The following is a 17,153-nucleotide window of genomic DNA, read 5'->3' as shown; positions in this document are numbered from 1 at the left end:
TCGCGTCCACGCGACTAAAAACGTATACATATAATAGAATCAATGTGTAGCACGTTATTTCAAATGTGTAAGAGTATTATTTTAAATGGACAGTATGCTATTCAAATGAGTGAAACGTTATATAAAATGGCCAATTGACATTCTTTAAAATGTGTAGAATTTCAGTATGGTAAATGTTACGATGAATAGAATGTCGACTCTCTGTCAAAACTCGCTATTTTCTTCTCAATAACAGCAAACTAGTCGAAAATATATCACTGTGTGACACATAATATTATATTTTATGTTATTTATAAATATATATATATATAAATATTCACAAAATGTTGAAACGTTCATTCGAGAAACTACGATGGAAGCCATGCTTTTTCATCGTAAACAAAAACCATCCAAATTCGCCAATCAGAAAGCGTAATTTATCTCTATAGCCAATCACAGTCAAGGATTCACAAATTCTTGTTAAAATTGTCAGCAACCTAACACCTTAATACAACTAATTTCCATTGGCTAGATTAAAAAAAAACCTTAGGTTGGTAAAAAATAGGGTAGCTAATATACTTTTTGAACAGATAGGTACCAAACATGACGTGTTTGGGTTAGTGGTTTGTTTACAAAAGCGCCGTAAAGAAAGTTGATTTTTGAGTGAACAAAAATACAATTTCCTAATGATTTTCAATGGAAACGACTTAAATAATTGCAAAATACACATACTTGTAATATTTTTAGTCGCGTGGAAGCGACTCTATAGTTCACTATGTCGGTCGGTCTGTCGGTCTGTCGGTCCGGTATCACTATGCGTTTTATCGCTTTCTGACCTTATCTTGATATCAGTTTAATCTAGCTAAGTCAATTTTTCACAGTATATTCCTTATGGCCAGGAATCGATGTGGTTATGTTTTCACGGTGCGCAATAAAAATGTACGCGGTCTACGCACGATTTAACGAAATCACGTTTGTAATCATATCTTCACAACCATGAATCACAATTAAATAAAATTTGGTACTCATAAATTTCAGGGCATAAATCATATGGCAATAAAATTACGTGCGTAGCGCATGTAACGCATGCGTACGTTCGCTTACAATTTTCAAAATTTATTTTCGACGAAATAAGAGTACGTTTCAGGCAATTTTAAGCGTTTACAAAACTGCCATGAGTGCGCAGATTTTTGCGCGCGCACTGCGCGTTAAATGTTGCTGCGCACTCTTTTTGCCCGATTTCTGTTTTCTTGACTTACTTTTCAACTCGAAATTACGTTATACGAGCACGTCAAAAGTGACAGGTTACGCACGTGTAAATTAAAAAAATATAACTGTTTTTAAACATTTCAACATTTTTAAACATGTTCAGTAATTTCGGTCAGTTGGTAGGTTGGTCGGTCGGTCGGTAAACACTAAGCACGCGACTGCAGCCATTTTTTTGGCCTTGTTTTTTATGAAACAGATTTTGATATGTTAAATATAAGTGTTTATAATATCGTTTTTTATTGACATTTTAAAAAGGATAGGTTAGGCCGTTTTCACATTCTGAACTTCAAGGCTAACTATCTCAAAAGTTCGGGTTGCGACTCTGCGCCCCTTTTGTGATGCCAGCCTCAATTATTTTATAATAATTGTATTGAATTCATTTATTAATTGATTAACCATAAATCAGTAATGAATTGTTTTTAACATCATCGGGAAATGAAGATGTTAAAACAAAAGTACAAAGTGGAATAAACACAGAAATATTGTACACAAAAAGCCAAAAAAATAGTACTAATTATTTATGAGCTACTAATAATGATAATTAAAAAACAGACTTAATTTCTATAAAATAAAAATAATAATGAAACTGCGTTGTTTTCAATATAATGGCTAATTATGGCCTTTTTTGAATGATACATTATGACTAATTTTGCGCAGTATGTATTTGTAAGAAGACCAGACCATGTTTGGCAGCCAAAAACAGTGTTACTGCCCGGACCGATTTTATCCAGGCCGGACCAATTTTATCCAGGCCGGCTAAAAAATGTCCGGCCGGACAGGTTTTGGCAGCCATAAATAGTCCCTCGGACCAATTTTGACAACAAAAACTCCTACAATGGACCTATAAATTAGGTCCACATTACGTAGTTTAGTTTCTGATTATTTTGTTGTTCTGTACAGTAGGCCAGACTATATTTAAACGAAATGTTGACTACTGATTGTTAAACAAAAATAATTGATATAGTAAACCATTATATCTGAAGAAAGAACAATGATTAAAATTGTTAGTCAAAAAGTCAAGCGACGTTTTTTGTAAGAAATATTTCTTGTTTAAATTTATTATCGATGTCAATAAGTTTCTGCTACTGTATTTAGATCAATCAGAACTTCTCACAATGGTACTTTTGGATTATATAACTTATGATTTAAGGACCTACATTAAATTATGAAGTCATTTTTCATTACAATATACCATAACGAAATGATACGCTAATTGAAGCATACGTCAATCCTGTAATTGTATTCATGACACTTTACATTTCTATGGGGTGCTTCAACAACGTGTACAGCTGAATCTTAGTCGAGCGGAAGCATCACTGATCGATATTGGTCTTATTGCAGCTGGTCTTCTTGTGCCAGATCTGAAATAAGATTAAACTCAGACAACGACGATCAATCACTGAGATTATCAATACGACAGGCGACTCTGGCTAACACAGTATGACACTCTTAAGTATACATCAGTGAATAGCTCACATTTACTCATTAGCGCCTGTTTTGTTCTAAAGTATCAAACCCGAGGCTTATTATAACTACGCGGAGCAAACATTGTATATTCGTCTGCATTCTGGTAATGAACTATATCAAACTCAATATTGAATGGAAACTTAGTTATTCATTGTATACTGTGGTATTAGTTACACCCTTTAAGGCAGAAGGATGGACGAAGTGATACAATCTTCCTATAGGCAGTCAAATCATTCATTAACACAGTTCATTATTCCAACGTTGATAATGGTATCTCCTAAATTATAATGCATTGCATAGTAGTTGAACAATAATTATACATTAAAAAAAATAACTGAAACATTTTTAACCGCCGAGTAGCCTAATTTGAAAAAAACAAGGCCATATACATGGCTGCAGTCGCGTGCTTTAGTTAGTGTCTACCGACCCACTGGCCGACAGACCAACCGACCGGGCTGTAGAATCGCGTTGCACGCGACTGAAAATAACAACCTATAGAGGTTAGGGATATCTTCTAGCGAGAGTACAGTGCAAAACTGAGCTGCTTGATATGCGGACATCTTGTAAATAATACTTATTAATAATAGCATGGTAGATTTACAATTATACAGTTCCACTTATAATTTGTTTTAAGCCAAGGTTGTAAGCTACGTGTGAGCCATACGTATCTATATGGTAGTTGAAGGTACTGTATTTCAGGTGATTCAATATTGTATTAAACTACATTTAAAAAAACAAACAAGCAAACGAAAACAATAGGTTCAATTAATTGAGAAATTATTGTGTATACAAAAGTAATGCAATCTGAACAATTACGATATCGAAAAAAGAATACATTTTAAACATTTTATTCCTCTTGTTTTCTTGAATTATATGAAATTTGAGAATATTGCGCCCTCTATGATTGTATGACGGATCGGATAAAAGTGTGCTATTGATAATATTTCCTACCATGGTAATGTGTTAAATATTTGCAGTACTATCTGAATTGAAGTATTACAGCCCATATGGTCTAAGATGTCTGCGTATAATTCTGACGATTCCAAATTTGAATCTCAGTTGGAGTGATATTTTTTCAATAAATATGAAATGTTACAGTCACAAAATATCACTTGACTTTACCTATAACATTAGTAGATAACAAAAAAGCGCAGATCACAAACACCACACTCGTTCACCTATTCTTTAAAACAAGCGAATAAACCATAATAGTATCTAACAATATATTACGATTCAGAATCAATTGAAATGTTAATAACTATTATAATTAATGCACAACATACTGAATCAAAATTCATCAAAATAATCTGTTTTGATAATTTATTGGTTTTTTTTTCTTTACAATTTGCATATGACACACCATTATTAGGCATACATAAATTTTATAAAAAAAGAAAACAATGCGATACAAGTATATCATTATTGTTTATTCATTCAAAACAAAAATTAAATAAGTTAATACTTTTATTTCAAAATACATTGTAAATACAATTTCAAGGTTTATAGTTTATAGGCATATAAAATATACTATTTGCGTAAAAGGATTTCACAGCATTGTTAGATTTAAATCGGAATAATCATAATGATATATTTATACGGGTTAAACCATCAAATTGTACAGCTTTCTCGATCACACATACTAACTCAAATTAATCAGTATTGTTACACCCTACGGTGTAATGCAGCAGAATAGACAAATGGTGGCAAATCAGAATGAAACAACACAAACCAGAATGCAATCACATATTATATACGATTTATTAACAGAAATTGTTTCTGATCTAGCTGTGAATGAATCACACGTGTAACGGTTTACCATTGTTAACCTGTTTTCATCAAAGAGATTCAGTAATAAAATTAAATTATAACTTCGTGGATATTTGTGCGATAATCTAGATACTTGTCCCACTTAATTCAGATTACTATCACGGCCACAAAGCTCGAGCTAAGCCGCAAACGAAATTTAGCATCGATTAAAACACATTTTCGAAAGTTAATTTCCTGATAGCTGGACCAAATACTTCTCGTTTATTATAATTACCTTACACACCGTAGAGATCGAAAATTCAGGTAAAACACGACATGATAGGTTAAATTTAATTACATGATACATCTTTATCTTTTATTTCGAATTCATACGCCTACGGGAGGGAAGCGTACGATTTAGCGAGGAATAACAATTTGGCAAATTGTTGGCTTTGATTGAAATATTTGATTTATCGATAAACGAACGTCAGCGAATGTTATTTATTTTGATTATTATCATTATTATCTACTACATAAGTCTATATATAAGAATTAATCTACATCTTCTGAAATTTCAATATTATCGTACTAAGAATTTTTCAAATTTTGCTATTCTTAAACAAACTATCCAAATCGGGTAATAAAATTCACTACTTTAATTTAACATTTTTGAAAAATATGCCTAATGTACACAGTGTACTTTTTAGTCGGGTGTAACGCGACTCTAATAGCTTACAATGTCGCACGGTCGGTCGGTAAACACTAACTCAAATTTGCGCACGCGACTGCAGTTGTGTATATGGCCTTGTTTAAGCACAAAAAACGTCTTCAGTGACAAAGTATACAGTAATTTTTATTAATATTAATATATATATATAATTATATAAGTATTATATTTACTATTATAATAATAACTGAGATGGTACGAGTTATAAATTAACAGCCGATACTTAAATATAGGCTAAGACGCTATTGTTACATTTTATAACATTAATATATTCTTAATTTATTACGACAATACAAACAATTGCATGTAAATAAACTTGATCATTTTGTGTTTAGAAGAATGAAACCAACATTAGAGAGTTGTTATTAAAATACAATAGTAGGTAGCTATTTTAATATAAAATACATTACAGTATTTCGAATGACAAAGCGACTTCAATACAATTTATGCTAGAATGAAAAGTATGATATGGTTGCTTTGTATCTTGTATAACGAATGTTTGTTACAAAACTACTGTTTTAAAACCATCACTTTCATCTCTTAGGCTACTGCGTTTCTTTTTTTTTTAATTAATCGATGATATATTCAACTAGCTTAACCCGGTGGTCACCAAGAAAGTAGCATAATAAAAAAAACAACAGATGAGGATTAAATTTCCTCTGGCTTGGCAACATTTCGTGCCGTATCATGTCCAAATAATCAACTTTAGTGATGCCTTTCTTTGAGAGCCGGACAATCTATGCAGGTAGACTGGGGTTCATTGATTTATTTTGTAATTATTTCATTTGCACTATTTGTCTATAGTCTGCTTCCTTTATCGAATACTTTCCAGCATAGAATAAATACTACATTACTTTAAATCTGCTTCTATAAAAACAATTATTATTACCCAACGAACCAAACACTGTAAATGTTGTTGTTTTCATAATTGTTTTAAGAATAAAAAATACCCATTCTATCCATATATGGGTATAGGTTTAATATTGTTTTCTTTCAATTTTTTTTAGAATACGTTTTGTTAATATTTGAAATTGTTCACCAATAATTTTGAATTAAGTTTCAATTTTTTTTAAACGAAATAGTTAAATCAGGGTGATTAAACTTCTTGAAATATTACATTCTTATACTCGGTTATAGTTCAATGGTTAATATTAATTAGTACTCGTGGTATAATTATTATTTTTGCATTTACGGCGTCAACTTTGTGTTTTATTAGACCTCCCCATGGCATTAAGCTACGTTGTCTTATTCAACAACTCATACCTACCCTTTTGTTAAGTTATTTTAATTTTATTAGATTGCCACCTGTAACTTTTCCATCTTCAATTCTCAGTTGTATTTTGAAACTTGTTTATATTGGTGATTCACTGTACCATATAACTTAGGCATATCAATTAATATCTAAGGTTTGGAGTTTGTTAGTACTCTGCATCTGTCGTAAAACGTGTTGTTTGTTCACTGTAAGTATGCACTTTAAAACCGCAATTATGTACTCGTCACTCAATCCTTTCTGGTTTTTTACCAAATACAAAGTAAACATACATCTTCAGAAACCTTGTCTTTTTTAAATATACGGAATTATGCACTCAATACCAAATTATCATACAGAAACCTACTCTTACTAGCATACATTACAATATAGCAAGGCTAACCATAATTTAATATTTTCCTATTTAGTTTTTTAATTGTGCATTAAATGAAACAGTTTTTTTAATACATATCTGTAACCCAAATCTATAGTATAATATATATAATGGTCATATCATTCCTTCATGCTCAGACCAGGTCATACATCATGGTGAAACAATATATTGGTCATAATATAGCTCGATAGGGCTTAAAATGGACAATAAACACAGTTTAAATTTATTTGTTTTTACGCTGCTCCTCTAGCCCGCTACGTTCCATGAGGACTACTCATTCAGAAGCTAAAGCAAGCAGCAGTTATAGTATCTAAGACCGACAGTTTTGCGAATTTGTAAACTCGACTATAATTTATAGATCCCAGCTGCAGACCCAAAAAACGTCTGGGAGGTATGTTCTTACTTGTACCGCCGTGAAGTCACGTTGTCTCTAGAGGGTATTCAGTTGCATGCCTACAGGCTGAGGTCACACACACACAGAACATTAAAGTTAAAAATTGACCATTTTTAAATGGCCATGTGATTCATAATTAAAGAAATATCTTTGATTTGTATGTAATTTTGCGATTAAAGGACATCTTTTTAATAATTAATCATAAATATATCTGAAGAAAGAACAATGATTCATTTTAAAATGTCAAGCAGCGTTTTTTGTAAGAAATATTTCATGTTAATTTATTAGTTATATATAACTATAAATGCAACTTTACTTTTCGAATCTGGTAATCCATTTGAATTTTCTCTTTTATTCGCATTAAATACATAAGAAGTATACATTTCAGATAAACGAACCATTTTGATGATAATACTTTATTCCGGTACTGTATTTCATATATAAATATATATAAATATAAATAGGGTGTTTGTTATTTCAATTAAATTCCAATTCAATTTATATTTTTCAGCAATATATAGTTACATTGTTTCATAAAATACTACAGGGATCGTGCAGAGAAAAGTTTATTTTCTGGAACTCAACTCAAATTTTACCAACTAAGTGTAAGCTAATATGAAATTTGTCCAACTGCAATTATTATGAATATTGTAATTATGAGGTTGAACATGAAAAGCATATGTTATTTAGAAGAAAAGAAGTAAAAAATTGCTGGGTAAAATGTTGCGCTATGCTGAAAACATGTTTTGCATTAAATGCAATTTTCTCCCATGTAACTTCCTGAGTAAATTTTACTCAGGAAGTTACATGGAGAAAATTGTACTTGGAAAATATGATGTAAAAATAAATGAAATATTTTCCATTTTAAGTTTCTATGTTTATAAAAGTAAAGTCAGTCATAGACTTGGTCTTGTTAAAAATGTCCATGGTTAATGTTTACTGCTGAGTTAGAAGTTATAATCAATAGTGAGTTTTTAATAAATAAATAAAAGGCAAATAATGTGTGGTCAGATATGGACCGTAACAATTTAGCAAGGTATAAAATTAACGTTTATAAAATTGATATTTAGGTAAAGTAAAATATAACTATTTTCTATTGCCTGAAAGAGATAAGAGTTATAAAACAAAAGAATGTTGTGCTAAATTATACGTAGGTTGTTAAGTATTATAACACTGGACATCAGGTTAACTTAGTTGATGCACTAACTGTAATGTAAAAGTGTATAAAATAGAGGAAACATTTTTCTTCTTTCCTTACTATTATAATATATGGTAGAAGTGAGATATAAGATGTATTGAAAGTTATTTAATGTCAGTTGTATTGTATTACAATAATCAAGTGCAATTCAATGTAAACGAACATTTTATTGATGAAGAAATAAAAGTGGGTCGAACCTACATAAGAAAAAAACCCATTTCAATTCAATTCACATTTTTCAGCAATATTTAGTTACATTGTTTCATAAAATACTACAGGGATCGTGCAGAGAAAAGTCTATATTCTGGAACTCAACTCAATTTAACTGAAATGAACTAGTTGCGCGAGAGCGCTTATGTCGACAGTTTGAGCAACTGGACGGAACTAAACGGAATTGAACAGAACTGAAATGAACCAGTGTGCGAGCGATCAACATGGAACTGAACGCGCTTGCGTCGTAAAAATCTTAGTTGCATTCAGTTGCATTCAGTTTCAGAAAAATAGAACATGAAACAACTGAAAGGATCTTAGAGGATCTGAAATGAACTAAGCTTATGTCGACATTTTTTGTGTGCATATCAGTTGCTGTCAGTTGCGTTCAGTTGCTCGGAGCGCGTATGTCAATTCAGTTGAGTTGAGAATTCAGTTCTATGTCGACATAAGGGCACTTTATTGACACTACACATGGCATGTAGAATAGCGTCTCCACACATTCCAACATTGCCAGATTAAACAAAGTTTGGAAAACGACAATATCATAGAACCACTCACATGCATGTGTCTTCCTTTACTTCAAAGTACATTTCTATTAATATAACTGATCAGCTGTATCAATAAATAATATAAAATAAGAATTTGAAAGACAAACGCGCCAATAAAATAATATATTCATGACAGTTTTAATGGCGTTGGACGAATTCGCTTAATAGATAAAATGATCCTCAGAGCATAGTTCTAAATTAATGTAGAAAGTGGTTGATAAGAAAAATGTATCAAATTACTCGATTAGGAATACTCGGTGCAGAGAAGCAATCGCAAAAATGGAGAGAATCAAAGATACTCATGCAAATTTTCTACTAATGTAGAAATCGACTTAGTGTAATGCATATTGTTTTAAGTACAGTGCACGTTGAAGACGTTGACTAACAGATTATAAAGAAGAACATGAATTGAATAAGACGAACTGCAATAATGATCAATTTTATTTATATTTGTTTGTCTTCATTGAAGGTGTGGTGAAATAAAACGTTCGCTTATCTTTTAATGATTACAAACTTAAGTAAAAATAGCTTGTTCGAATTACGTCAAATAGTGTAATTGAGAATGTTATTGTGTAATAGTATCGTGTGATCACGAAAATCTTGTCCAAATATCAATCGTTGAATGTTCTTGTTTTTAAGGTTCATGATTGACATCAGTAATAACATATTAACATAATGTAGTTCACAAGGTAAAATGTTGAAAATGGTCACAATAATGGTGATACTGACAATGAGGCAATAGTCGTGATAATGAAGATGTGTGACATGCTATTTGTTGTTTATTGTGATGATTACGATGATGTAATCAATTATAAAATAAATCGTGATGCAAAAGAATGTTTTTTTTGTTGATGAATGAATACAGAGAATAATCGACTAAAAAGGCTAAACGTACGTTTAATTCTCCAGCTTTCACTACTTAATCAACATGGCTTAATCACGAATGAGTCCATGATTCAATTAAATGCTGATTTTCGTGACACTACGTATTAGTAACATTCTCTTGGAGCTATTAAACAATACATATTGATTTACTGTTTATCATTACCACAATATATAATAGAAACAAAAATGTAGAACCCCCCCCCCCCCCACAAATCAAAAATAATAACAATAATACACATTAGCGTTTTTCTTAAAGCGATACTTGCATTGTGTGATAATATTAATTTTTCTTAGATATAGTTATATATATATATATATAATCGCAAAAGATAATTCCAAAACAAATGCTTAGATTGAAAACCATTATAAACACCATTCAATTATTTCTAGGTATCCAATGAGGCAGAGATGTGTGTGTATTGATAAGTTGTCTTTGGGGGAGTGTTATCTATAGCTCAGGGGAGTTAAGTCGTTTTCATTATAGAGAAGACATTAAGAAGTAAACTGGCCCGAAGACAAGAACGCGTTAAATTTGGTAATTCCACAGAACGTATGTATTATGGAATCACTGAATTATTTCTTTTTCGCATAAAACACAATCATCATAACTCAGTGTTTTCTCCGAGATATACATCTATGTATGTAATTGACGGTTTAAAAAGATTGCTGCATAAGATACTATAAACTTAATAATTTGTGAATTATCATCACCAACAACATCTTCAATTATTTTGGTCTTACATGGGTTTGTTCTACTTGTTCCCTATTTGTTACACAAAGTCGTTATAAGACATTGCACATCGTAATTATGAATTGAAAATTGTATAGTGCCATACAACCGACGCAAATTTCGAATTATTTTTTAAATATCTATTATGCCCTTATCTTAGACTTTGAGAAGATATTTGTTCACCCCGTAACTTTGTTGTTTTAAATCATCTGTATTTTGTATCTTTTAACATTAATGTTGTTTTTTGTTTGCAAACATAATATGTCTATCTGTTAATTTGTCATTCATCAACATTCATCGTCATCGTCATCAATATAATCATTACCATCATTGTCGTATCAAAATCTTTATCAATAACAGCATCATCATTAATATTGTATAATTATTTCTGTAATGATGTTATCATTCTGAACATGATTTTGATCATCATTTTCATAATTAAAAGAACATATCTATATTCACTTATTGTAATTATCAGCCGTCTTGAAACTTTATCATAATTACCATGATTTAATAATAAGGTGAAATCATCATTTTCATGTCCAGGCCTACTATGAACATATTACCCTAACTGAATAAAATATACAGTTACATTTAACAAAGAGCAGTTAATGAATTTAAGATCAGACTTGTCTTGTCTATAGCAGAAGATATCGTTACACAATACACGTTTCAGTTACACATTCTGACGTAATTGGGACAAGTCATTTTCGGACTATAATGTTCATTATTTTACTATAAAAAAACCGTTTAATTTACACTTAGGCCTAAATAATGTATAATTATCAATCACGGATATTGCAATACAAGTTTATCAGATTCACTACTTAAATAGCAATTTGATCTAAAAATCGTCAGCATACACATGCAATAAGCAAATCATGTTAAATAGTGTTTTGGCACAGTTTTCAATGTTCTCAGTTCTGACAATGCTGTTATTGTGGTGTTTCTTTCTAGTTCTTGCTAGTATACAGGTGGTGACGATGGCGGTGTTTCTATTGGTAATAATATACTTCTGGTGCTGCTGCTGATGAAATTGTGTTTTCGCGCCGCGGCTTTAGCCAGCAATGAGGACATAATCATTAAGAAGCTTTATCATCGCGGTAGCTATAGTTCTGAGGCTGACAGTTTTGGGAAATTGTGAACTCGACTATAATTTATAGGTCCCAGCTGCTGGACCCAAAACACGTCTGGGAAAAGAGAGTCTATGAGGGCTTTTCCCTTTGATTGGTTGACGCGAATCAACAGACTGCAGAAGAATTTTCTCACTTGTACCACCGTGAAGTCACGTCGTCTCTAGAGGGTATTCAGTTGCATGCCTACAGGTCACACACACACAGCACATTCAAGTTTAAAATTGACCATTTTTAAATGTCGTTTTTTAATTAGTAGATTAATATTTGTTTGAAAATAATACATTGTTGGAAAGGTACACATGTCTTCTTTCAAATGCTGAAATATCAATTATTTAATGAAATACAACCAGATTACTAACACACACAAAAATGGGCATGATGTGATTTATAATTAAATAGCTACGTTAGATTGTGTGTATTTTTTGCGATTAACCAATATATTTTTATTTTATTACACGTTGCCATGGTAACAAAAACATATTTTCTATAAATTATTTATATATCTGAAGAAGGAACAATTATTAATTCTAAAATGTCGAGAGGCGTTTTTTTGTAAAAAATATTTCTTGTTTATTGTTTTTTTTTTTGCTGCTACTGCAATTTTTTTACTAAATTTTTGTTTGTACTGAATCGCTGCTCGATAGATTGTTGATGCTTACATTTTGTTTTTGCAATTGCAATTGTTGATACTGACATTGTATTTGTACTGTTTCGCTGTTTGATAATAGTGTTGCTGATGATATTCTATTTTGTATAGCTATACAGTGATGTTGCTGATAAATTGTAAACTTGTACTGTTTTTGCTGCTACTGCTAGTGCTGTTGCTGATGACCTTACAGTATGTTTGTACTTTTTTACTGATGGTGTTGTATTGCTATTGATGGTGATGTTGAAATTGTATTTGTAATATTTGTGCTGCTACTGCTGTTTATGATGATGTTGGCAGTGTTGTTGCTTATCATAATAATGCTGTTTTACTCTTGACGGTGTTTTTTATTTTGTGAATTTTCTCGTTTGTCAGTTGTTAGTGGTGTTGCTGGTGATGGCTGACTATTTGCAAATAGTTAATGATGCTGCTGTAGCTAAAACTGATGTTTTACTGGTGATCTTATTTTTACATTCATAACCTAAGTGTCACTTATATAATACGGGTATATATAATATAATTCGTGAAATCAAGTTTAAAGATAATTATTGATGTATTTAAATATGACAAAGATCAGATGGATATAAATATTAAGAACTTCGTATGAATTCCGTTTAGCTACCGGATGGTTTAATTTAACTGAGAAAATATCATGTCTGTTAAAGCGAGTACTTAAACTCTCAAAGTTTACCACTATCTTGAAATTGTATAAGTGTTTATCTTTGAAAATTGATACATCGTTCCTGTGATACAAATAATATATGCAGGATGGTGAAATTGGCTGTACGTGTGTAATTCCAGATACAAGTATATTGCCTGACCAAAATAAAGTACAAATTGATATTTTATAAATAACAGGGGTTGATATTCTTTCATTCCATATGTTTGTTATGCGTGTTAGCCATCTTGCGTCGCTTTGACGGTAGTATTACCAATGCATTGTTAATATTTAATGAATTAACGTAGACGATTCTTTCAATGGAACGTGCTCAATATTTTATTCATTGTCAATACAATATTTTATTAATAATGTCTAAGATACAATTGTGAATAGTTTATGAAACACTTCATTTATAATTATGAAAACTGTACATGGCATTAAATTAACGCAACCATGGGAAACGAAATCAATATCTTATAATATGTCAGAATAAATAACACACACACTTTAATACCTTTGTTTTATGTACGATGTATACACCATTTTATATAATAACAGCAAATGATCTAAGACAGAAATACACTATTTCTGCTTTGAAATTGTAAGTCTGAGCAGCATAGACAAGAACAGCATATATCTCCATTGAGATCCAGCCACTGATACAAACAGAATTGTCATTTTTTTAGTTATTTGCGTTTGCACAGCAAAATTCTGATTCTTGTTTTAAGAAAAAAAAAACTTGTTTCAAGCAAAATATTTCTTGAAACAAGTAAATTTTGACTTGTCCGTATTTCAATACTTTTTGGCTTACCAAGAATCGTAAAATTCTTAACAAGAATCACACAAATTCTTATCAAGAAAATTATTCTTGCCAAGAAATAATACTTTAAGAACAATATTCTTACCAAGAATTTAATTGCTTTTTCCATTCTTGTTTTAAGCAGTATCTGCCTTAAAATAAGTAACAATTTATCGATTTTTTAAAATAGAATTCTTGTTTCAAGCAATATTTTTCTTAAAATAAGTAAGAATATTCCGATTTGTATTTTTTTGAATTCTTGTTTCAAGCAATATATTTCTTAAAATAAGTAAGAATATTCCGATTTGTATTTTATAGAATTCTTGTTTCAAGCAATATATTTCTTAAAATAAGTAAGAATATTCCGATTTGTATTTTTTTGAATTCTTGTTTCAAGCAAGATATTTCTTAAAATAAGTAAGAATATTCCGATTTGTATTTTATAGAATTCTTGTTTCAAGCAATATATTTCTTAAAATAAGTAAGAATATTCCGATTTGTATTTTTTTGAATTCTTGTTTCAAGCAAGATATTTCTTAAAATAAGTAAGAATATTCCGATTTTTATTTTTTGAATTCTTGTTTCAAGCAATATTTTTCTTAAAATAAGTAAGAATATTCCGATTTGTATTTTTTGAATTCTTGTTTCAAGCAATATTTTTCTTAAAATAAGTAAGAATATTCCGATTTGTATTTTTTGAATTCTTGTTTCAAGCAATTTTTTTCTTAAAATAAGTAAGAATATTCCGATTTGTATTTTTTGAATTCTTGTTTCAAGCAAAATATTTCTTAAAATAAGTAAGAATATTCCGATTTTTATTTGTAGAATTCTTGTTTCAAGCAATATTTTTCTTAAAATAAGTAAGAATATTCCGATTTGTATTTTTTAGAATTCTTGTTTTAAGCAATATTTTTCTTAAAATAAGTAAGAATATTCCGATTTTTAATTTTAATATTCTTGTTTCAAGCAATATATTTCTTAAAATAAGTAAGAATATTCCGATTTGTATTTCTTGAATTCTTGTTTCAAGCAATATTTTTCTTAAAATAAGTAAGAATATTCCGATTTGTATTTTATAGAATTCTTGTTTCAAGCAATATATTTCTTAAAATAAGTAAGAATATTCCGATTTGTATTTTTTTGAATTCTTGTTTCAAGCAAGATATTTCTTAAAATAAGTAAGAATATTCCGATTTTTATTTTTTGAATTCTTGTTTCAAGCAATATTTTTCTTAAAATAAGTAAGAATATTCCGATTTGTATTTTTTGAATTCTTGTTTCAAGCAATATTTTTCTTAAAATAAGTAAGAATATTCCGATTTGTATTTTTTGAATTCTTGTTTCAAGCAAAATATTTCTTAAAATAAGTAAGAATATTCCGATTTTTATTTGTAGAATTCTTGTTTCAAGCAATATTTTTCTTAAAATAAGTAAGAATATTCCGATTTGTATTTTTTAGAATTCTTGTTTTAAGCAATATTTTTCTTAAAATAAGTAAGAATATTCCGATTTTTAATTTTAATATTCTTGTTTCAAGCAATATATTTCTTAAAATAAGTAAGAATATCCGATTTGTATTTTTTGAATTCTTGTTTCAAGCAATATTTTTCTTAAAATAAGTAAGAATATTCCGATTTGTATTTTTTGAATTCTTGTTTCAAGCAATATTTTTCTTAAAATAAGTAAGAATATTCCGATTTGTATTTTTTGAATTCTTGTTTCAAGCAATATATTTCTTAAAATAAGTAAGAATATTCCGATTTTTATTTGTAGAATTCTTGTTTCAAGCAATATTTTTTTTAAAATAAGTAAGAATATTCCGGTTTGTATTTTTTAGAATTCTTGTTTTAAGCAATATTTTTCTTAAAATAAGTAAGAATATTCCGATTTATATTTTTAGTTTTCTTGTTTCAAGCAATATATTTCTTAAAATAAGTAAGATCCGATTTTTATTTGTAGAATTCTTGTTTCAAGCAAAACTTTTTTTAAAATAAGTAAACAAGAAGTCTATCAAATAAAAACCAGTAAATGTTTACTTATTTTAAGAAAAGTATTGCTTGAAACAAGAATTCTATCAAATTAAAATTCGTAAATTCTTACTTATATTGGGAAAAAAATTGCTTGAAACAAGAATTCTATAAAATATAAATCATTAAAAATTTATTTTAAGAACGATAAATGAATACTCATTTTAAGTAATATTTTACTTAAACAAATAAATTCAAGAATGTTATAAAACATAATGTTAACAATACTGTTATTTTCATTAAGAACTACAATTTACATGACATTAGGTACAATAATATATACAACTTCTTTAAAACAAACTTGTTTTTATTAATAATAAAATGCCATCAAAAGAAAACTTAAAAACATTAAAATGGTAAAATACAAATTTCGTAAAATTCTTCTCCCGCACCTGGGCTTTAAACTATTAGGTGTCTTTAAATTTATTAATGTATACTAATGATGATTCAACAGCCTTTGTCAAGTGTACAGGTGTGTTTTCATCACAAATCACTAACTGTTAAAGAATAGTGAGGCCTACTTCTTTTCATTTTGGATAATCGAAATCTAGAAGGTAAAAAGTGGAGAGGAGAGTAACTAGAGCCTCATCTAATTTTGCTTTCTTTGTAGTTAGAATTGTTTGCTAAACTTTAATGTAGGCCATTTCTGTGTCCAAAAGCAATACCGGCATATTACCTGATCGGCGTGAAGACCAGGATTCTGGATCTTTATTCATGTTCCTAAAAATGAAAAGAGATTAATATAGTTTTAGTTATTACTGTATTTAAAATATGTGTAACATCATCAACTAATTGGGTACGGTGTGGTTTTAGAGTCCTATATCTGGGGCGGTAAACACAAAAACATGACGCAATATTAGAACGGTGGTAAGAATAATTTTACATTATAAGACATAAGGGTGGGTGGAATATGCATTTGAACTTTTTAATCACAAACTTTGCCCTGTTTATACCAATCCCAAAGACAGGCCTGGCTGTATCTATTATTTTTAGTTAAATTATTAGGGTCTAAATTTATTTTTAATATTACTATTTAGGAAGACAATACGCAAAACGGTGCTCAATCCTGATTGATGTTTTTATTC

This window comes from Antedon mediterranea, chromosome 3 (genome assembly GCF_964355755.1).
Source record: "Antedon mediterranea chromosome 3, ecAntMedi1.1, whole genome shotgun sequence".
In the NCBI taxonomy this organism is placed as follows: Eukaryota; Metazoa; Echinodermata; class Crinoidea; order Comatulida; family Antedonidae; genus Antedon; species Antedon mediterranea.
This window is presented reverse-complemented; position numbering follows the sequence as displayed.